The sequence below is a fragment of the Rhinoraja longicauda genome, chromosome 24 (genome assembly GCF_053455715.1).
Source record: "Rhinoraja longicauda isolate Sanriku21f chromosome 24, sRhiLon1.1, whole genome shotgun sequence".
In the NCBI taxonomy this organism is placed as follows: domain Eukaryota; kingdom Metazoa; phylum Chordata; class Chondrichthyes; order Rajiformes; family Arhynchobatidae; genus Rhinoraja; species Rhinoraja longicauda.
In genome coordinates, this window is record NC_135976.1 from 28677678 (window position 1) to 28701012 (window position 23335).

At 46.0% G+C, this 23335-nt stretch overlaps 1 long non-coding RNA gene across 1 annotated transcript in view; it reads right to left on the minus strand.

Moving 5' to 3' along the window:
• LOC144605526 (uncharacterized) overlaps nt 1-12464 on the minus strand; it is a 30446-nt gene extending 17982 nt beyond the window's left edge. The window contains exons 1-2 of the long non-coding RNA XR_013548862.1: nt 12350-12464; nt 3077-3159 (exon numbers count right to left, since the gene is read on the minus strand). This is a non-coding gene — a long non-coding RNA (uncharacterized LOC144605526). The remainder of the gene's footprint in view (nt 1-3076; nt 3160-12349) is intronic.
• Between the last annotated feature and the right edge of the window lie 10871 nt (nt 12465-23335).

The following is a 23335-nucleotide window of genomic DNA, read 5'->3' on the forward strand; positions in this document are numbered from 1 at the left end:
TAATGTTTGATGTATAATATTTTAAAAGAAAGATAATTCTGAACAAGTGTTTAAAAATGTCTGATCTTTGATTTTCCAGCTCAAAACGTAGCTAGCTTTCCTGGAGTACATAGTGGTAGCTGCCATTTCTTAAAAAATGTATCCACCTTTAAAATGATATTTAAGTAATAATCTATGCTGCAACCAAATGCTCTTATAACAACAAGGCTGTTAAATATTGTAATGTTTCCACTCATTGTGTGGGTTAAACTTATTCTCTGAATCTAATCAATTTATTCTACTATCGGTAGTAAAGAAAGAAAACTCAATGCTAGCATTTCTTTCAAGAGGGCTTGTGTACAAAAATGTACAAGAATGATCCCAGGAATGAGTAGGTTAACCTATGGTGAGCATTTGTCGGCACTGGACCTGTACTCGCTGGAGTTTAGAAGAATGAGTGGGGACCTCATTGAAACGTACAGAATAGTGAAAGGCTTGGATAGAGTGGATGTGGAGAGAATATTTCCACTAGTGGGAGAGTCTAGGACCACAGGTCATAGCCTCATATTAAAAGGAGTTTATTTTAGGAAGGAGAAATCTCTTTAGTCAGAGGTGGTGAATCTGTGGAATTCTTTGCCACAGAAGGCTGCGGAGGCCAAGTCAGTGGATATTTTTAAGGCCGAGAAAGATAGATAGATTCTTGTTAGTGCAGGTGTAAGAGCTTATGGGGAGAAGGCAGGAGAATGGGGTTAGGAGGGAGAGATAGATCAGCCATGATTGAATGGCAGAGTAGACTTGATTGTCCGAATGGTCGAATTATACTGCTATTCCTTATGATTATTAACATTAATACTCAGCTGATAAATGCCTGTAAATAGCACGTACATCTAAGATTTAGACAAATGCCGCAACACAAATTTACTTGAGGTGTGTCAGATGCATTTATTATTTGCTGCTTTTGATTTTATTTCTACTGTAACGTCAAGGGAGTGAGGGGGGGGGTGGTTTAGGAAAAGCTCAATGGAACTGCCTGCTCTTGTAAATCAGAACTACTTGACCTTTGAAAGAAATGCATTACATTTATTTTGTCTTAAGTAACAAATATGTTAATCGCAGTTTTTAAGAAACAAATTTTGATATGTATTTTTTTGAGATTTTATTCGTTTTTTTTGTAATCTTTTCCTTAAACAAAACTGCCTGCCAAGATGTATTTACCATACCACTTGAGTCATGACAACTATATATTTAACAGTCTGAAGAAGGGTTCCGACTCGAACCGTCACCTGTTCCTTTTCTCCAGAGATGCTGCCTGACCTGCTGAGTTGCTCCAGCACTTTGGGTCTATTTTAAGTAATGTTATCAATTTCTGCATGCATGAATTGATGTGCAAAAACTCTGTATTGTTCCAAATTTGCATTATTGTTTGTGAATAACAAAAACTAAATAGAAAGCTTTTTGGTTCAGTTTCTGGATATTGAAAACAATGCTGAAATTAACTGATTCATTCAAGAATCGCTAACCTTAATCTCCACTCACCCATCTCTCTGTACATTGGCATTGGTGGGTAAGACCAGAGTAACTGAGCTATACTGAGTAACTGGGCAGGAATGACCCTGTAAGTTATCTGATTGATGTCTGCATGAGAGAAATGTACTAAATTATCCCCGAAGGATCAGATAACCAGCCAGGAATCCTAATCCTTAGTAATTGGCATTTCTTGAGAGCCACTTACAACTTAGTGTCATCGAGACATACTGCGTGGAAACAGGCCCTTCGGCCCAACTTGCCCACGTCAACCCACATGTCGCATCTTCACTAGCCCCACCTGCCTGTGTTTAACCCACGTCCCTCCAAACCTGTCTTATCCATGCGCCTGTCTAATTGTTTCTTAAACGTTGCGATCGTCCCTGCCTCACCTACCACCTCTGGCAGCTCGTTCCATAAACCCACCACCCTTTGACTGAAAAAGTTAACACCTCAGATTCCTATTAAGTTTTCCCCCCTTCGCCTTGAACCTGTGTCCTCTGGTTCTCAATTTCTTCTCATCTGGTCAAGAGATTTTGTGCATCTAACCACAAAATGCTGGAGTAACTCAGCAGGTCAGGCAGCATCTCAGGAGAGATGAGATGCTGCCTGACCTGCTGAGTTACTCCAGCATTTTGTGAACAAATACCTTCGATTTGTACCAGTATGTGCAGTTATTTTCGTACACTGTGCATCTAACCGATCTTTTCTTCTCATGATTTCATACACCTATGAGATCACCACTCATCCTCCTGAGTCCCAGCCTGCTCAACCTCTCCCGAGAGCTCACACCCTCGAGTCCTGGCAACATCTTCGTAAACCTTCACTGTACCCTTCGCAGCTGGACAACTTATTTCCTACAAATGGTGCCCAGAATCGAACACATTGTACATCGTCCCTAGTGTGTTGAATAGTTCTCGTGTGCTGGTTGGCGTGGACTGGGTGGGCCGAAGGGCCTGTTTCTGTACGGCATCTCTAAACTCTATGAAATACTCTGCTAGCATGTGAAGGCATTCCTTAACTTCGAACTTCTGGAGGCTAAAAATGAGTGCAATATTTGTCCATCTGTATGACGATGATAAATCAAAAGGTAGGTTGCTCTTGATACGGATCATTGAGTTTTGAAGCAGATTACATTTTAATATTGCTTCAGTGTAACAATCTTGCTCACAGTGCAACATAATGTAATGCTTCCAAGTCACACCTTAATTGATTGGACCAATTAGTATTTTTATTTTTAAATCTTATATGACAATATATTTTTAATAATTTATAAGCAATAAACATGATTTTGATACAGTAGAATCGGTATTTTTTCCATACATTCGATGTACTTTGTAACTAAAAATGCATGTAAAGAAGTTATTCCTTTTTGTACTTTATTAACAAACTTCTAAATCCAAAGCTGCTCTCTCTTAATAGGGTTTTGTTTGTACTGCTGGGATATTTCAACTAATTCAAAGTGCAACTTCTATGTGCCTTTTGAATCCACATGTTGTAAATGTTAAAAATGTATAGGTATTGCATATTTACACCTGACGGTAAATACAATTAATAAAAATAGATTTCTTACCAAGAGGTCTTGAATCTTGTTGTCTTTTTCCCCATCAACAAGGCATTTCAAAGTCAAAAAATTGTTTGTTACCTGCATACATACTGGAGATAAATAGCAGGCATCAGCGATAAAGGATTTAAGTCGTAAGATTTTGCTGAGAAGAGTTCTACATAAATGAGTGGCGCACCTTAAATCTGTTTCCAAGTACATACATGTACTAAAAGGTGCATCTTATTCAGCATTGAATTTTATACACTCTGAAATGATTCCACGCTGGTGAAATAGAGGATTTAGTTTAAGTTAGATACAGCATGGAAACAGGCCCCTTTGGCCCATTGAGTCTGCGCTGACCAACGATAAATCACACACTAGTTCTATCCTACACACCAGTTGCAATTTACAGAAGCAAATTAACCAACAAATCTGCATGTCTTTGGTATGTGGGAGGAAACCAGAGCACCTGGGGAAAACCCACCTGGTCACAGGAAGAACGTACAAACTCTGTACAGACATCACTTGTAGTCAGGATCGAATCCAGGTCTCTGCAAGGCAGTGACTACCGCTGTGCCACCCTATGTGAACGTAACATGTTTAGTGTAAAGAATGGTTTACTGTTTATAATTAACTTCCCCTTTGGGAACACTACAAGCTGTAGACGGACACTGGAGATAGTCTTGAGCATTGAACAAACAGTGGTGCAGCAGGTGGAGCCGCTGCCTCACGGCGCCAGACACCTGTGTCCCATCTATCTCTGCTGCTGTCTGCGTGAAGTTTGCATGTTCTCCCTGTGATCACGTGGGTTTCCTCCAGCAGCTCCGGTTTCCTCGCACGTTTCAGGTCAGAGAACCATCTACAGACACCTGGGTTTGAAGATGGATCCTGACCCAAGTCATCACCTCTCCATGTTCTGCAGAGATGCTGCCTGACCTGCTGTGTTACTCCACCACGTTGTGTCTCTTTTTCTGTGTTGTAAAGTTAGCTGGCTAAGCCTCACTAACATTCCACCTCCAAAGAATGTTCCAAATACCGATTCAGAGACATCCTGTTCATGCTGCTTGTGATCAGTGAACTTTGCTGCCAGACCCAATACCCATTCCACATACAGCATCATCTTCAAAGTGTCTAAATTAGGTGTAGTGGATATTTCCTAATGTGTGGTTGGTTGCTAAGTACAATCGGCTTTTAAGGGGAGGATACACTCTATAAATCGCGTGTTCTGACTGTGATCCACATTTAGAAGCTCCTCTGATTTCCTCTTGGTAAGTTTTACAGGTACAGTACCATTTAGATACGTATTAAGTTATGTTAAAACATCTAGCATAATTAATAACATATGAAACTGGTTTAAAAATCTTTTAGCACTCTGTGCGATGTCAGATGTTTGAATTTGAGATATGCTATGGATCGTGAGAAGCTGCAGCATGCACGCAGGTACAGCAGGCATTGAGGAAAGCTAATGGCATGTTGTCCTGCATAACGAGAGGATTTGAGTATCGGAGCAAAGAGGTCCTTCTGTAGTTGTACAGGGCCCTGGTGAGACCGCACCTGGAGTATTGTGTGCAGTTTTGGTCTCCTAATTTGAGGAAGGACATCCATGCTATTGTGGCAGTGCAGCGCAGGTTCACCAGGTTTATTCCCGGGATGGTGGGACTGACATACAATGAAAGAATGGAGCGACTGGGCTTGTATTCACTGGAATTTAAAAGGATGAGAGGGGATCTTATAGAAACATATAAAATTATTAAGGAATTGGACACGCGACATGCAGGAAACATGTTCCCGATGCTGGAGTCCAGAACCAGGGGCCACAGTTTAAGAATAAAGGGGAGGCCATTTAGAACTGAGATGAGGAAAAACCTTTTCACCCAGAGAGTTGTGAATTTGTGGAATTCTCTGCCTCAGAAGGCAGTGGAGGCCGATTCACTGGATGCATTCAAAAGAGAGTTAGATAGAGCTCTTAGCGGAATCAAGGGACATGGGGAGAAGGCAGGAACGGGGTACTGATTGTGGATGATCAGTCAAGATCACATTTAATGGCAGCTCTAGCTGGAAGGGCCGAATGGCCTACTCTGCAACTATTTCCTATGGATCTATGTATCTAAGCTCGTCAACAAATAATTGCTCTGTTGTTTGTGTTTTTGCTTCTAAATTCCGATTTCTGCTTGAGTCGGAAGGAACTACAGATGCTGGTTTATATCGAAGATAGACACAAAGTGCTGGAATAAACTCAGCAGTTCAGGGAGCATTTCTGGAGAAAAGGGATGGGTGAAGTTTCGAGTCGAGACCCTTCTTCAGACCCCTAGTTCTTCAGACCAAGACTGAGCCTGAAGAAGGGTTTCCGACCCAAGACATCACCCATCATATTTCTCCACAGACGCTGCCTGACCCGCTGAGTTACTCCAGCGCTTTGTGTCCTTCTTTCATTTTCTGCTTGTGACTTCCTCCTATTCATTTTATCCTGACCCTCCCTCCCCCTCATTCACCCATGCCAGACACGAATGTATACACCGCTATGGTCCATGTGCTACTCCTAGTGTGTGGGTCAGGGCAGCAAGGCTCGGCAAAGCTGCTCAATAGTTGGGAGGCATCTCAGTCAAGACTGAGCCCACATGGTTACTCTTTCCATTCAAAGCAGAGACTCAAAGGACTATTTTCTCCCAGCCGCCCATGAGAAAACCAAAGACCATCCTACTCACCAGTCTACCTCTACTATGTGTTTGACAATAAACAATAGGTGCAGGAGGAGGCCATTCGGCCCTTCGAGCCAGCACCGCCATTCAATGTGATCATGGCTGATCATTCTCAATCAGTACCCCGTTCCTGCCTTCTCCCCATACCCCCTGACTCCGCTATCCTTAAGAGCTCTATCTAGCTCTCTCTTGAATGCATTCAGAGAACTGGCCAGTCCCTCTTCACCCCTCTCCCATCAGGCTAAAGGTACAGGTGTACAGCTACAGGAAAATGCACAATTCCAGATTCTTCCCAGTTGTTATGGCAACTGAACCATCTTACCAACAACTAGAGAGAGGTCCTGAATGCATTGCATACCCTCGGACAATCTTCGATTGGATTTTAGACAATAGACAATAAGTGCAGGAGGAGGCCATTCGGCCTTTCGAGCCAGCACTGCCATTCAATGTGATCATGGCTGATCATTCCTAATCAGTACCCCGATGGATGAATGAATGAATTTTTTTTAGATTTAGAGATACAGCGCAGAAACAGGCCCTTCGGCCCACAGGGTCTGCGCCGCCCAGCGATCCCCGCACACTAACACTATCCTACACCCACTAGGGACAATTTTTTTAAAATTTTTACATTTGCCCAGCCAATTAACCTACATACCTGTACGTCTTTGGAGTGTGGGAGGAAACCGAAGATCTCGGAGAAAACCCACGCAGGTCAAGGGGAGAACGTACAAACTCCGTACAGACGGCGCCCGTGGTCAGGATCGACCTGAGTCTCCGGGGCTGCATTCGCTGTAAGGCAGCAACTCTGCCACTGCGCCACCGTGCCGCCATGGTTCAATGAATGAAGGAATGGATGGATGGATGGATGGATGGATGAATGAATGAATGGATGAATGAATGAACGGACCAAATGTTTCATGGTATTAAGTCATACACTTTTATGACTTGGCAGATCAATTTATCTCCTGGGATAAATAAAGTTCTATCGTAGGTAGACAGTAAATGCTGGAGTAACTCAGCGGGTCAGGCAGCATCTCGGGAGAGAAGGAATGGGTGGCGTTTCGGGTCGAGACCCTTCTTCAGACTGATCTATACGTCAGTCTGAAGAAGGGTTTCGACCCAAAACGTCACCCATTCCTTCTCTCCCGAGATGGTGCCTGACCCGTTGAGTTACTCCAGCATTTTGTGTCTACCTTCGATTTCAACCAGCATCCGCAGTTGTTTTTTTCCTGTAAAGATCTATCGTATCCTATCGTATAATTTATAACTCTCTCTGCGGTCTCCCTTCAGCTGATGAGGATACCAAATCCTCTCTGTGTGAAGTAATTGGGATTGAACCTGACCCAGAAGATCTGCTATCCTTCTGTGCGCAGCCTGGATGGGGAACACATCACAGAAAGTACCTGATTCCTTTAATAGCTGAAGCCAAAAAGTTGCTTCGTCCAAGTAATGAACAATTTACAGCCACGGGAAATGCTGCCCGGATTTCCAGTCCGACAACTAAGGGTTCTAGAGGGTAATATCCACTAAAAGCCCTAGAATTAAATTGCCATCTGCGGTTACCAACAGAAATAATGATTTGCTTCAATCCACCACTTTGAATTTGTATAAACATCCCAAGGTCTTTCGTGGGTTTTTTTACCAGAAAGAAATTATGCCCTACTGCAAAAGGGCTTAAGGAAAGACTAATGAACAACCACAGGTCAAACATCACTGCAAATATTTCAGCCATTGCTACAAAGTACCCTGAAGCAGCGATCTTTAGGTATGCTGATGATGGGCCAACCAAGGCTTCTGCTAGGAACGAAGATGAAAGTCATTCAGCCCCTCGTCCCTCTACTAGCCACTCCTCGGTGAGTCCCACTGGATGTCATCGGACTACTGCCATCGAGAACGCCGATGGGTCTTGGATAACTGTGGCGAGGAACCCTGAGTTAAACATCAGCAAGAAATTGTCAGCGACCATCGAGAAGAACCCTTGGAGGATCATCTCAAGAAGCCCTTTGCTCACGTCCGCTCAGAAGCCAAGAACAACCAACCAAAACCCTTCGATAGTGGCCGGTGAAAAGCCAAGGACGGCTGCTGGCAGCAACTTTCCGTTAATTGCCACCAAAAATCCCGACATTTTCCTCATTAAAAACTCGACAAAGAGAAACCCAAATAACATCATCAAGAACACTTGTACCGTCACCATTCAAAACCCCAACGTGACCACTGTTCAGAAACTCAACCGGAGGCGCAGTGGAAGCATCGCCTGGACCATCCCGTCCAAGATGGCCGCGGTTCAATATCCCCGTGGGAACACCTCACAGACGCGGAGGGGTCCTTCTTCAAAGGTCCAATTGGATCGGCATGAAAAATCACAGCAGGAGCATCGTTCAAGGCCCCAGTGAAGTAGTTAGTAACACCACCAGTGAAAACACCAACAAAATCATCATTCAAAGAGGCAAAGTGCACGTAATTAGAAGATGCGACAGGGTGGTCACTCAAAAAGCTGCAATCACCACCATTAGAAATATCAACATCATCAATATTAATCATGCCCTTTAGATCCTCAGTTAGAAGGCACATTCAACATTTTACATTTGGGAAAATATTGCATGTGATTGATTAATTAAGTGCAATAGAATCTAATTCATCTGGGCCTCAGTAAAATGCTTCTTCCTGCACCATATAATGAACACAGGACGTTTCTCATGGCACAGCGGTAGAGTTGCTGCCTTACAGCGCCAGAGACCCAGGTTCGATCCTGACTACTGTCTGTATGGAGTTTGTACGTTCTCCCCGTGACCGCGTGGGATTTCTCCGGGTGCTCCGGTTACCTCCCACACTCCAATGACATACAGGGTTGTAGGTTAATTTGTAGGTTTGTAGGGCGTGCAGCGTAGTCCCAGAATGGCGGGACTGTCGCATGTTGAAAGACTGAAGTGACTAGGCTTGTATACACTGGAATTTAGAAGGGTGAGAGGGGATCACATCGAAACATATAAGATTATTAAGGGGTTGGACATGTTAGGGGCAGGAAACATGTTCCCAATGTTGGGGGAGTCCAGAACCAGGGGCTACAGATTAAGAATAAGGGGTAGGCCATTTAGAACGGAGATGAGGAAAAACTTTTTCAGTCAGAGAGTTGTGAATCTGTGGAATTCTCTGCCTCAGAAGGCAGTGGAGGCCAATTCTCTGAATGAATTCAAGAGAGAGCTAGATAGAGCTCTTAAGGATAGCGGACTCAGGAGGTATGGAGAGAAGACAGGAACGGGGTACTGATTGAGAATGATCAGCCATGATCACATTGAATGGCGGTGCTGGCTCGAAGGGCCGAATGGCCTACTCCTGCACCTATTGTCTATTGTCTATTGTTTCTATTGTTAACTGGCTTTGGTAAAAATTGTACACGGGCCCTAGTGTGTAGGATGGTTCTAGTGTACAGGGGTCACTGGTTGGCACAGACACAGTGGGTGGTAGATAGGCAACAGGGTTCAGATAAGCATCAAAGATGGTCAAACTATACCTCACTAGATTATCCAAGTTATTGGCCCAACTCACAGTCAAGTCCCCTGCCAGTACAGCACTGCCTTGTGTCACGGAATGTGATGTGATCCCTGTGCCCCTTATGGGCAAAATTCGATGACCCTCATTCTTTTAATTCTTTCTGATTTGTTCTGAACTTTCTCATACCTCTATTTTCCCTCTCCCCAGTCTCTCAGTCTGAAGAAGGGTCTCGACCCGAGACTTCACATATTCCGTTTCTCCCGAGATGCTGCCTGACCCGCTGAGTTACGCCAACATTTTGTGTCTATCTCTGATGTTGCCTGCCCCACTGAATTACTCCATTTTTTTGTGTCTATCTTTGCTTCTAACCAGCATCTGCAGTTCCATCCTACACGGTTCAGTTCAGTTTAGAGATACCTGGATGAAACAGGCCCTTCGGCCCAGCGAGTCCGTGCTGTCCAGCGATCCCCGTACACTTAGACTATCCTACATGCACTATGGACAATTTACATTTATACCAAACCAATTCACCTACAATAATAATAATATATTCGTTTATTTGTCCCGCACCGGGGAAATTTGCAGTGTTACGGCAGCAAAGTGGATAGCAAGAGACATTCATTATAAATAAAAATAAAGATAAGGATGATTCCCATCATTTACTGTGTTTTTCCTTTACTGTTACTGTTGATTGGTATGCCTTTGGAGTGTGGGAGGAAATTGAAGCACCCGGAGAAAACCCATGCAGGTCACGGGGAGAACGTACAAACTCCGTACAAACGGCACCCGTATTCGGGATCGAACCCGGGTCTCTGGCGCTGTAAGGCAGCAACTCCACCACTGCGCCACCGTGCCACCAAAAATCATGATGCGTTTATTTTACTCATTTCTAAAAGCTAATAAATCACAGGACGGAAGTAAGAACAGAGCCATTGGTCAAAATTCGGCCCCAGGCATTTTAAATGTACCTCAGCTCCGTGGACAGCGTGAGAAAGCTAGCGCTGAATGCAGGCATAATGACTCGAGCACGATGTGTTTGTGTCTCTGTATCACTAATTGCTGCAAATTAAGCATGTTTGTTAGCATTTGCATTTAAGAAACAAAGATTAGAAATCAAGGTTGCAAGCTGCAGTCAATGTGCTCAGTAGTGAGATTGCCTTCTAGTACAGTGGCAATATTGTTTAGCATAGTTTAGACTTTAGAGATACAGCACGGAAACAGGCCCTTCGGCCCACTGTGTCCGCGCCGACCAGCGATCACCCCGTACACCAGCACTAGTGTCAGTTTTACAATGGTGGCTAACCTGCAAACCTGTACGTCCTTGGAGGGAAACCGGAGCACCCGGAGGAAACCCACAGGGTCACGGGAAGAACATAAAGAACTCCATACAGACAGCACCCGTAGTCAGGATCAAACCCGGCTCTCTGGCGCTGTAAGGCAACAACTCTACCGTCGTGCCGTAGTTTAGAGATATATAGCGCGGAAACAGGCCCTTCGGCCCACCGTGTCCGTGCCAAACAGTGATCACCCCGTACACTAGCACCATCCTGCACACGGGGGCGGGCACGGTGGCACAGCGGTAGAGTTGCTGCCTTACAGTGAATGCAGCGCCGGAGACTCAGGTTCGATCCTGACTACGGGCGCCGTCTGTACGGAGTTTGTACGTTCTCCCCGTGACCTGCGTGGGTTTTCTCCGAGATCTTTGGTTCCCTCCCACACTCCAAAGACGTACAGGTATGTAGGTTAATTGGCTGGGTAAATGTAAAAATTGTCCCTAGTGTGTGTAGGATAGTGTTAATGTGCAGGGATCGCTGGGCGGCGCGGACTCGGTGGGCCGAAGGGCCTGTTTCCGCACTGTATCTCTAAATCTAAATCTAAAAAAATTTACAGAAGCCAATCAGCCTACAAACCTCGACATCTTTGGAGTGTGGGTGGAAACCGGTGCTCTGGTGCTGTGAGGCAGCAACTCTACCAACTGCGTCACTGTGCCGCCCTTAAGGGAACCATTTATGATGAAAGGCCATCGAGCCGAAACATTGATCCTGTTTCCCTCTCTACAGATGCTACCTGACCTGATAACTATCCCTGGTATTTTCTGTCCTTACTTGTAACATCCTATGTGGGATATTGTATGCTTTGTTGATTTTTGTAAAGTATTATGTAAAGTGTAGTGATTAAAAATATTGCTGAGCCACAAACCCTTGACCACTGTGAACAAATCTGTTTCTCTGATATTAATGCACGGTTTCAGATATAGAAGATAATTCTATTCCATTGTGCCCAGTGCTATATTTAATTTACAAAATGCTGGAGTAACTCAGCAGGTCGGGCAGCATCTCGGGGGAGAAGGAATGGGTGACGTTTCGGGTCGAGACCCTTCTTCAGTCACCCATTCCTTCTCTCCCGAGATGCTGCCCGACCTGCTGAGTTACTCCAGCATTTTGTGAATAAATCGATTTGTACCAGCATCTGCAGTTATTTTCTTATACTATATTTAATTTAATTTAGTTTAGAGATACAGAGCGGAAGCAGGCCCTTCGGCCCACTGACTCCACGCCGATCAGCGACCACCGCAACTAGGGACAATTTACAATTTACAGAGGCCAATTTGCCTACAAATCTACACGTCTTTGGCGTGTGGGAGGAAACCGGAGCACCTGGAAAGAATTCCCGCAGGTAATGGGGAGAACACACAAACTCCGTGCAGACAGCACCCGTAGTCAGGATCGAACCGGGGTCTCTGGTGCTGTAAAGCAGCAACTCTACCGCTGCGCCACCGTGCCATTAACCTGTTTTCATCATCTTTCTGTGTGTACTGCATTACACTGTGAGCATTTATTTACTTCCTGAACATTCAGAAGAAAGCACGTGAAATAAATTGGCTACACGTTTTAAATTAGCCTGTAGTTACTGTGTGTTTTTACATCACTAACCTTTGATTTTCTTTAGAGAATTGCTGATGCTGGTGTCTTATGTTAAGCACAAAGTGCTAGAGTAACTCAACATAACATATTATCTACAACAAACAACAATAATATCTTCATAATATCTCCAGAATTAACTTGGCATCCATATTCGTACAAACAATATTTCACACTGAATGTTGTACCTTTATCCTTGGATGGCTTGACTGTATTGATGTATAGTCTGGATAGACACAAAATGCCAGAGTAACTCAGCGGGACAGGCAGCATCAGTGGAGAGAAGGAATGGGTGATGTTTCGGATCGAGACCCTTCTTTAGTCTTTTCTTTGACTAAATAACATGCAAACAAAAGCTTTTCACTGCATGTGACAATAATATAAAAAAACTAAACTAATTTTGCTGTGCTAAATACTATTGCTGTTGCAGCCCTGCAAGGTTGAAAAGAGTGGGGCGGCACGGTGGCGCAGCGGTAGAGTTGCTGCCTTACAGCGCCAGAGACCCGGGTTCGATCCTGACTATGGGAGCTGTCTATACAGAGTTTGTACGTTCTCCCTGTGATCGCATGGGTTTTCTCTGGGTGCTCCGGTTTCTTCCCTTTCTCCAAAGACTTACAGGTTTGTAGATTAATTGTTCATCGTGTGTAGGATAGTGCTAGTGCACCAGGTAACCGCTGGTTGGCGCGGACTCGGTGGGCCGAAGGCCTGCTTCTGTGGTGTATCTAAAGTGTTTTGTGTCAAAGTCTATTCACTGGGATAGACAATAGACAATAGACATTAGGTGCAGGAGTAGGCCATTCGGCCCTTCGAACCAGCACCGCCATTCAATGTGATCATGGCTGATCATTCTCAATCAGTACCTGCCTTCTCCCCATACCCCCTGACTCCACTATCCTTAAGAGCTCTATCTAGCTCTCTCTTGAATGCATTCAGAGAATTGGCCTCCACTGCCTTCTGAGGCAGAGAATTCCACAGATTCACAACTCTCTGACTGTAAACGTTTTTCCTCATCTCCGTTCTAAATGGCCTACCCCTTATTCTTAAACTGTGGCCACTGGTTCTGGACTCCCCCAACATTGGGAACACGTTTCCTGCCTCTAACGTGTCCAACCCCTTTAATAATCTTATATGTTTCGATGAGATCCCCTCTCATCCTTCTAAATTCCAGTGTATACAAGCCTAGTCGCTCCAGTCTTTCAACATACCTAGTCGCTCCAGTCTTTCAACATTGTTAGAATGCAATATTCATGTGTAAATGCTGAGGCTTTTTTTCATCTCATCTGCCTTGTAGTTAATCATTATGTTTACTTCACATTGAGCTGCTTCCAAGTGTGCAACATATTCTGCCCTTCCCAGAGTAACCACTAGAGTGCGACCATTACTGAAAGAATCTTAATAAAGAACCACCCACAGACACTGATAAACTTACTAGCTTTCATCAACTCCAACCAAAAGACGACTTAGTACAGAAACTCATCCACTTCTCTTGATTTTAAGCCTGCAACCTACGTACTAAATATGTACGCACAAAGAGACACAAAATGCTGGAGTAACTCAGTGGGACAGGCGGCATGACTGGTGGGAAGGAATGGGTGACGTTTCGGGCCGAGACCCTTCTTTAGTCTGAGTTACTCCAGCATTTTGTGTCTATTTTCGATTTAAACCAGCATCTGCAGTTCCTTCCTGCACAGGCACACACATATGTTTCTGGTGGCACAGTGGCGCAGAGGTAGTGTTGCTGTCTTACAGCAACAGAGACCCAGGTACCTTCCTGACCACCGGTGCTGGCTGTGTGGAGTTTGTACGTTGTACGCTGGGCCAGTTCTCCCTGTGGGCTTTTTCCTGAGATCTTCGGTTTCCTCCCACACTCCAAAGACGTACAGGTTTTGTAAGTTCATTGGCTTGGTGTATGTGTAGATTGTCTCCAGTGTGTGTAGGATAGTGGTTGGTGTGCGGGGATTGCTGGACAGTGCGGACTCGGTGGGCCGAAAGGCCTGTTTCCTCGCTGTATCTCTAAAAAAAAAGACTGCCTGTATCTCTCGTTTCCCTCTCCCCTGACTCTCAGTCTGAAGAAGGGCTGGACCAGAAACGTCACCCATTCCTTCTCTCCAAAGGTGCTGCCTGTCTCACTGGGTTACTCCAGCATTTTGTGTCAATCTTGGGTATCTGCAGTTCCTTCCTACACATTGGCATGCGTACACTTACTGTGCAGCTCTGGGAAATCATCTGCGACTGATTATTATTCTTGCATCGCACTGGGTAATTATTGTGCATTCACAGCATCCCTCATCATAGTTTAATGCTTCCAGCCATTACAGGCGAACTTGCCAAAACCATCTCTCAAATAAATATGTAACAGATTTTTAAAAACCCACACAGAGCAATTGGCCAGAATGCAAACTAGGAAGGAGAGTTTGGAGAGATTACAAGGCCGTAATCAGGGCCTAGGTTGATATGGTGGATGCAGAGTAGGGTTGCCAACTATCTCACACCCAAATAAGGGACAAGGTGAGCTCACCGCCCCGTGCCCCACGTGACCTCACCCAGCCAGCGGCCACGTGCTCCCGCTCCACCAACGGCGGCCGACCGGGCCGGGAGGCGGGTTGCTACACAACCTCCATTAGGCAGCGCCCGGACCTCTGGGCCTACACTGTCCGGAAGTAGACACAGAGTTCTGGAGTAACTTAGCGGGTCAGGCAGCATCTCTGGAGAGAAAGAATGGGTGGCATTTCGGTTCGAGACCCTTCCTCAGTCTGAAGAAGGGTCTCGGCCCGAAAAGTCACCCATTCCTTCTCTCCCGAGATGCTGCCTGACCTGCTGAGTTACTCCAGCATTTTGTGTCTACCTTCGATTTCAACCAGCATCTGCAGTTTTTTTCCTACACTGTCCGGACCTACAGTGTCGGGCCTACATCGCCCCCCGGGCCTAATACAGGACGACAAGGGCAGTCCCGTACAGGACAAACCAATTTAGCCCAAAATACGGAATGTCCCGGCTAATATGGGACAGTTGGCAAACTTAATGCAGAAGTACATAAATACTCCAGCACAGAGTAAGGTCACAAAGTGCTGGAGGAACTCAGCGGGTCAGGCAGCATCACTGGAGAACATGAATAGTTTTAGTTTAGAGGTACAACGTGGAAACAGGCCAATCGGCCCACCGAGTCCACGCTGACCAGCGATCACCCGTACTCTAGTTCAATCCTACACACACCAGGGACAATTTGGAGAAAGCAATTAACCGGCAAATTTGCACTCCTTCAGGATGTGGGTGGAAACCGGAGCACCCGGAGAAAACCCACGCAGTTACAGGGAGAACGTACAAACTCCGCACAGACAGCACCCATAGTCAGGATCGGACCGTTTCTCTGGTGCTGTAAGGCAGCAACTCTACCGCTGCGTCACCGTGCCGCCTCTTCCAACCATCCTCCTAGACCCTGCGTCAACCTATTGCCTGCCTTGCCTCGCCCAGCTTTCTTCTCCACCCATCCCCGACCCCCCACTCCCCCAACAATCAGTTTGAAGACCCAAAACGTCACCTCTCCCTGTCCACTAGAGATGCCACCTGACCCGATGAGTTACTCCGCCACTTTGTGTCCTCGCTGTGTGAAAATATCTGTTGTCATCCAGACCTTGTGGCTTGCTTTCCAAATGCATTTGCCTTGGAAGGCAGATGCATTTTTTTTATAATCCCCTCATGGTGTTTCTATGCAATAAACACGCATTGGCTTCAGCTTGAAGTCTTCTGAAAAGTTAGCGTCGAGTATGAGGGTTAAACTAGTCTATGACCGATGAGCAAGTAGGTCCTTTCCAGCCTTGAACTCACAAGCACTTTTTTCTTCCTGGGAAATTTTTGGGTGGCATGGTGGTGCAGCAGTACAGCGTAAGGCAGCGAGTTGCTGCCTTACCGCTCCAGAGACCCGGGTTCCATTCTGACCACCGGTGCAGAATGAACGTGCATTTTCTCCAGAATCTCCGGTCTCCTCCCACATTCGAAAGACGTACACGTCGGTCGGTTAATTGACTTCTGTGAATTGTCCTTTGTGTGTCGGATAGAACCACACTGGAATTCTTTGCCACAGAAGGCCAAGTCAGTGGATATTTATAAGGTGGAGATTGATAGATTCTTGATTTGTACGGGTGTCAGGGGTTACGGGGAGAACACAGGAGGATGGGGTAGAGAGGGAACGACAGATCGGCCATCATTGAATGGCAGAGTAGACTTCATGGGCCGAATGGCCTAATTCTGCTTCTACAACTTATGAACTTATGAACCAGTGCACAGTGATTGTTGGTCAGCAGGGACAAAAAGGGCTTGTTTCAACACTATATCTCTAAGCGAAACTAAATAAAAGTGCTAGATGGCAAATCGATAAAGGCCTGATTCATCAACTTTGAAGAGACGCAAGGGAAGGGAAGCTGCCACTCTCCGCGATTGCTTTGAAGCAAAATTCCCTGACTGTGTGCATGTCTGTACTTGCAGTTGCACCACAGGCAGAGAGCAGAAACAAAAGATGGCAGATGCTGGTTTAATCCACACGCGATCACACGATGCGGACGACCTCAGTAACACGGGACGGCACGGTGGCGCAGCGGTAGAGTTGCTGCCTCGCACCGCCAGAGACCCCCGGGTTCCATCCTGACCTCAGGTGCTGTCTGCATGGAGTCTGTACATTCTCTCCGAAAAATTATCTCATCTTATCGAAACATATAAGGCTATCATATCATATATATACAGCCGGAAACAGGCCTTTTCGGCCCACCAAGTCCGTGCCGCCCAGCGATCCCCGCACACTAACACTATCCTACACCCACTAGGGACAATTTTTTTTTACATTTACCCAGCCAATTAACCTACATACCTGTACGTCTTTGGAGTGTGGGAGGAAACCGAAGATCTCGGAGAAAACCCACGCAGGTCACGGGGAGAACGTACAAACTCCTTACCGTGCAGCACCCGTAGTCAGGATCGAACCTGAGTCTCAGGCGCTGCATTCGCTGTAAAGCAGCAACTCTACCGCTGCGCTACCGTGCCGCCCTATAAGGGGTTGGACACGTTAGAGGCAGGAAACATGTTCCCGATGTTGGGGGGGGAGTCCAGAACCAGGGGCCACAGTTTAAGAATAAGGGGTAGGCCATTTAGAACGTAGATGATGAAAAACCTTTTTCAGTCAGATAGTTGTGATACTGTGGAATTCACTGCCTCAGAAGGCAGTGGAGTCCAATTCTCTGAATGAATTCAAGAGAGAGCTGGATAGAGCTCTCAAGGATAGCGGAGTCAGGGGGTATGGGGAGAAGGCAGGAACGGGGTACTGATTGAGAATGATCAGCCATGATCACATTGAATGGTGGGGCTGGCTCGAAGGGCCGAATGGCCCACTCCTGCACCTATTGTCTATTGTCTATTGTCTAAAACCCACATGGGTTTTCTCCGGGTGTTCTGGTTTCCTCCCGCACTCCAAAGACCTACAGGTTTGTAGGTCAATTGGCCTCGGTAAAATTGTAAATTGTCCCTAGTGTGTGTAGGATAGTGTTGGTGTACGGGAAACGCCGGTCGGCGCGGGCTTGGTGGGCCGCAAGGCCTGTTTTCCGCGCTGCATCTCCAAACTAAATTAATCCAGGCAGCTGTGGTATCTAAAGAAATAACAACAGCAACAACAATGCTGAACTGGTCACAAACACACATAACAAATTAACAATTTAACCATCAGGATCATAATGGCTCACGTTTCCATCCTCCACATGGCCATTAATAATGATATCACCTTTAGCACCAGCATAACAATTCATTACACTATCACTTAAGATGTGTACAAATACCTCCAGATTCAGGGATAGTTTCTTCCCAGCTGTTATCAGGCAACTGAACAGTCCTTTCATCAGCTAAAGTACGTCCTGACCTCCCATCAACCACATTGGAGACCTTTGAACCATAGTTTAGTTTAGAGACACAGCGTGGAAACTGGTCCTCCAGCCCACTGAGTCCACGCCAATGAGCGATCACCCGTACACTAATTTTTAGATTTAGAGATACAGCGCGGAAACAGGCCCTTCGGCCCACCGAGTCCACGCCGCCCAGCGACCCCCACACATTAACACTATCCTACACACACGAGGGACAATTTTTACATTTTACCCAGTCAATTAACCTACATACCCGTACGTCTTTGGAGTGTGGGAGGAAACCGAAGATCTCGGAGAAAACCCACGCAGGTCCCGGGGAGAACGTACAAACTCCGTACAGACGGCGCCCGTAGTCAGGATCGAACCTGAGTCTCAGGCGCTGCATTCGCTGTAAGGCAGCAACTGTACCGCTGCGCCACCGTGCCGCCCATATCTATCTTACATGTTCTATCTTACATAGGACGAACAATTTACAGAAGCCAATGAACCCGCAGTCCTGCACATCTTTGGAATGTGGGAGGAAGCTGGAGCACCCGGAGAAAACCCACGTGGTCACAGGGAAAACATGTACCCGTTGTCAGGATCGAACCTGGGTCTCTGGCGCGGGTAAGACAGCAACTCTCGCGCTGCACCGCTAGAACCACCCGTTATTCAGACTTAATTGGACTTCAATGTTATATCTTTGCACTAAATGTTGTCCTCTTTATCCTTTATCTTTGCACTGTGGACGGCTCGATTGTCTTTTTCTTTAATTGGATTATTGTCTGTCACATAGCGTGGAAACAGGCCCTTCAGCCCTACTATTCCATGCCAACCAAGATGCCCATCTAAGCTTGTCCCATTTGCCCGTTTTTGATCCATATCTCTCTCTAAGCCTGGTGTTTTTGAAATCTATTTATCTCTCCCGAGACTTGACCTGAAGAATATTTCCATTTCTTTGTTCTGTTTTAATTTCAGACTTCCAGCATCTGCATTACTTTGCTCTCGGGTATGTCGTTCATAAGTGATAGGTGCAGAATTGGGCCATTCGGCCCATCGAGATCGGGTAGATGCACAGAGTCTCTTGCCCAGAGTAGGTGAATCGAGGACCAGAGGACATAGGTTTAAGGTGAAGGGGGAAAGATATTCCCAATGACGTGTCTGTCCAGCCTTTCTCAACATCAGAGGAGCCTAGGTAAGTTCTTAAGCCTTCCATCACCACCAAGAGCAAGTTAAGAGTTGGCACTTTGGATTTTAACATCACGTTCTGTGTATTTGAAAACATGAGGGGTAACTTTTTCGCACAGAGAGTGGTGGGTGTATGGAACGAGCTGCCAGAGGAGGTAGTTGAGGCTGGAACTATCCCAACGTTTAAGAAGCAGTTAGACAGGTACATGGATAGGACAGGTTTCCCAACGCGGGCAGGTGGGACTAGTGTAGCTGGGACATGTTGGTCGGTGTGGGCAGGTTGGGCTGAAGGGCATATTTCCAAGTTGTATCACTCTATGAAAAGGATAGCGGAGTCAGGGGGTATGGGAAGAAGGCACGAATGGGGTACTGATTGGGAATGATCAGCCATGATCACATTGAATGGCGGTGCTGGTTCGAAGGGCCGAATGGCCTCCTCCTGCACCTATTGTCTATTGTCTAAAAAAAGGAAGTAGAAAAACTAAACAATGCCAATCTGATAACCGTACTTTGAAAAAGAGTGCATAATTTATAAATCAGTGAATGCTTTATAATCCATGATGAAATGCAGACAGGATTAAAACACTAGAGTGTTATTGAGGTTCAAGGCTTCAAAATTGATTCTAAACAAATGATGCTGTCAAACGTGTAAAACAAGCGAGAAAGAGAGAGAGAGAAAGAGAGAATGTTACCTTTAAATCCATGTTATGTCGCTGATACTGGAATTAATTACGATGGACACAATAAACTGGAGTAACTCAGCGGGACAGGCAGCATCACTGGAGGGAAGGAATGGGTGACATTTCGGGTCGAGATCCTTCTTCAGTCTCGACCCGAATCGTCACCCGTTCCTTCTCTCCAGAGATGCTGCCTGTCCTGCTGAGTTACTCCTGCTTTTTGTGTCTATCTTCAGTTTAAACCAGCATCTGTTCGGCACGGTGGCGCAGCGGTAGAGTTGCTGCCTTACAGCGAATGCAGCGCCGGAGACTCAGGTTCGATCCTGACTACGGGCGCCGTCTGTACGGAGTTTGTACGTTCTCCCCGTGACCCTCGTGGGTTTTCTCCCAGATCTTCGGTTTCTTCCCACACTCCAAAGACGTACTGGTTTGTAGGTTAATTGGCTGGGCAAATGTAAAATTTGTCCCTAGTGGGTGTAGGATAGTGTTAATGTGCGGGGATCACTGGGCGGCGCGGACCCGGTGGGCCAAAGGGCCTGTTTCTGCGCTGTATCTCTAAATCTGAAGAAAAAAAATCTAAATCTGCAGTTCCTTCCAACAGAGGAATTAATGACATTCCTTTCAAAGTGCATCCTTATAATCGCTACACAGCCCTTTCGGGAGTGAAGTTATGAAATAATTATACAGGCAGCTTGCAGATGCAACGGATGGCAAAGTGATGTTGCAGGTGGAACGACCCAGGTTCAACCCTGACTCCTGTTCTGCCTGTGTGGAGTTTGCACGTTCTCCCTGTGTCTCCTGAGTGAGATTCCTCTGGGTTCTCCTTCCTCCCACATTGTAAAAATGCATGGAAGAGTAATTAACCAACTTCTTCGCTTAGAGATGCAGCGCGGGGAACAGGACCTCAGGTTCAATAGACAATAGGTGCAGGAGGAGGCCATTCGGCCCTTCGAGCCAGCACCACCATTCAATGTGATCATGGCTGATCATTCTCAAACAGTACCCCGTTCTAGCCTTCTCCCCATACCCCCTGACTCCACTATCCTTAAGAGCTCTATCTAGCTCTCTCTTGAATGTGTTCAGAGCATTGACCTCCACTGCCTTCTGAGGCAGTGAATTCCACAGATTCACAACTCTGACTGAAAAAGTTTTTCCTCATCTCCGTTCTAAATGGCCTACCCCTTATTCTTAAACTGTGACCCTTGGTTCTGGACTACCCCAACATTGGGAACATGTTTCCTGCCTCTAACGTGTCCAACCCCTTAATAATCTTATATGTTTCGATAAGCTCCCCTCTCATCCTTCTAAATTCCAGTGTATACAAGCCTAGCCGCTCCAGTCTTTCAACATATGACAGTCCCGCCATTCCGGGAACTAACCTAGTAAACCTACGCTGCACGCCCTCAATCGCAAGAATATCCTTCCTCAAATTTGGAGACCAAAATTGCACACAGTACTCCAGGTGCGGTCTTGCTAGGGCCCTATACAACTGCAGAAGGACCTCTTTGCTCCTATATTCAACTCCTCTTGTTATGAAGGCCAACATTCCATTGGCTTTCTTCTCTGCCTGCTGTAGTACCTGCATGCTTCCTTTCAGTGACTGATGCACTGGGACAACCAGATCTCGTTGTACGTCCCCTTTAACTAACTTGACACCATTCAGATAATAACCTGCCTTCTTATTCTTCCCACCAAAGTGGATAACCTCACACTTATCCACATTAAACTGCATCTGCCATGCATCCGCCCACTCACACAACCTGTCCAAGTCACCCTGCAGCCTCATAGCATCTTCCTCACAGCTCCCTGTTATGCTCTGGGGCACACAGGAACTGGACTCAAACGCACGACTCACACACAAGAGTCAATTTGGAGAAAATAAAGGCGTTCTTTAATTTTCACATTAAAGAACACTGCGATTCGAACCAAAAACTCTAAACTTACTCAGCTACAAAAACATTAGTTACAAAAATTACTTACTAGCTATACTACGACCGAGAGCACGTGAATCAGAGCACATGAATCACAATACGAACTGGCACAGGACAAAGGGAGGTGTGGACTATATATACATGAGGTAAGGGCACACAGGTGGAAACAATCAAGGCGGGGCTGACAATTACAATGGCAGGAAGTCAAGGGACCTGAAATGAGAATCTAAACACAGAACATGACACAAGACTAACAGATCTGACGGGACATTACACTCACACTACCACCCAGCTTTGTATCATCTGCAAATTTGCTAATGGTACTTTTAATCCTTTCATCCAAGTCATTAATGGATGACCTATTAAAGCCCTATTAAATCTTTCCCCCCTCACCTTAATCCTATGCCCTCTTGTGGTCTGTGAAAATATAACGAAGGTGTGACGGTACCCGGGGATTATGCCACTTCCTGGATCACCCCCCTCGGCATGGGTTGGACAGAGCTGGGGGAGGGACTAGTGCTAGGGGGTTTGCCTGAAGGGGCTAGAGAGTTAACTCGTGCTTGAGACTGAAGAGAGTGGATGTTCTGTTGCTGCATTAAATTACTGTTAATACCTACCTGGCGTCTTGCCTGATTCCTACTGTGTCCAGACCCACTACACAGGTAGTTTTAACCTGACCTGTAGTGTTGGAAACAGGTAAAATGGGATTCGATGCAAAACGAGCAAAACTGGATTAGTTAAAACCTGTAAGTTTAGACCGGTTGCCAACACACATTGTAAAGCTGGTAGGCAAATCTGCCCCATCAATATCCTGCTGGTTCCTGCCAAATTCTTTTCAGTAAACCTTTCTTTAGAGAAATATGCAAACCAACTTTGAAATCAGATAGAGCATTGTTAATGCATTAAAATATTCTGCTTAGTACCACGCCCTGATCTTTTCTCACGTCGCTGCTAAGCTTATGTGACTTAGTGGACTTTTCACCGTCCGGCGTGGCCTGAAATAGGCCACGGTATTTTCTCTGCCCGGCGGGGGCTTCAATGTCGGGAGTCCCGACCGCCCCGATGTGCAGCGGCAGCGGCAGCGGTGGCGTCTTCGCCCGCCCCGGATCGCGGGGCTTGGGTCGGCCCGCTATGGACCTTTCACCGTCCGGCGCGGCCTGGAACATGGGAACTACAACAGCCTGACCGTGGGAGAAGACGGCAGGGGAAGAGAAAAGACATTCTGGCCTTCCATCACAGTGAGGAGGGGACTGGAGGAGACTCACTGTGATGGATGTTTCTTTTTGTTTGATTGTGTGTGTTATTGCTTATTTTTATTGCTCTTATTGTTGGACTGTGGGTAATCTTTCATTTCACTGCACATTTATGTGTGTGTGACAAATAAACTTGACTTGACTTGACTTGACTTGGAGTGTGGTGCCAGGGGTGGTGGTGGAAGCAGATTCAAAAATGCCATTTAGTTTAGTCCATGCGTAGGAAAGAACTGCAGATGCTGG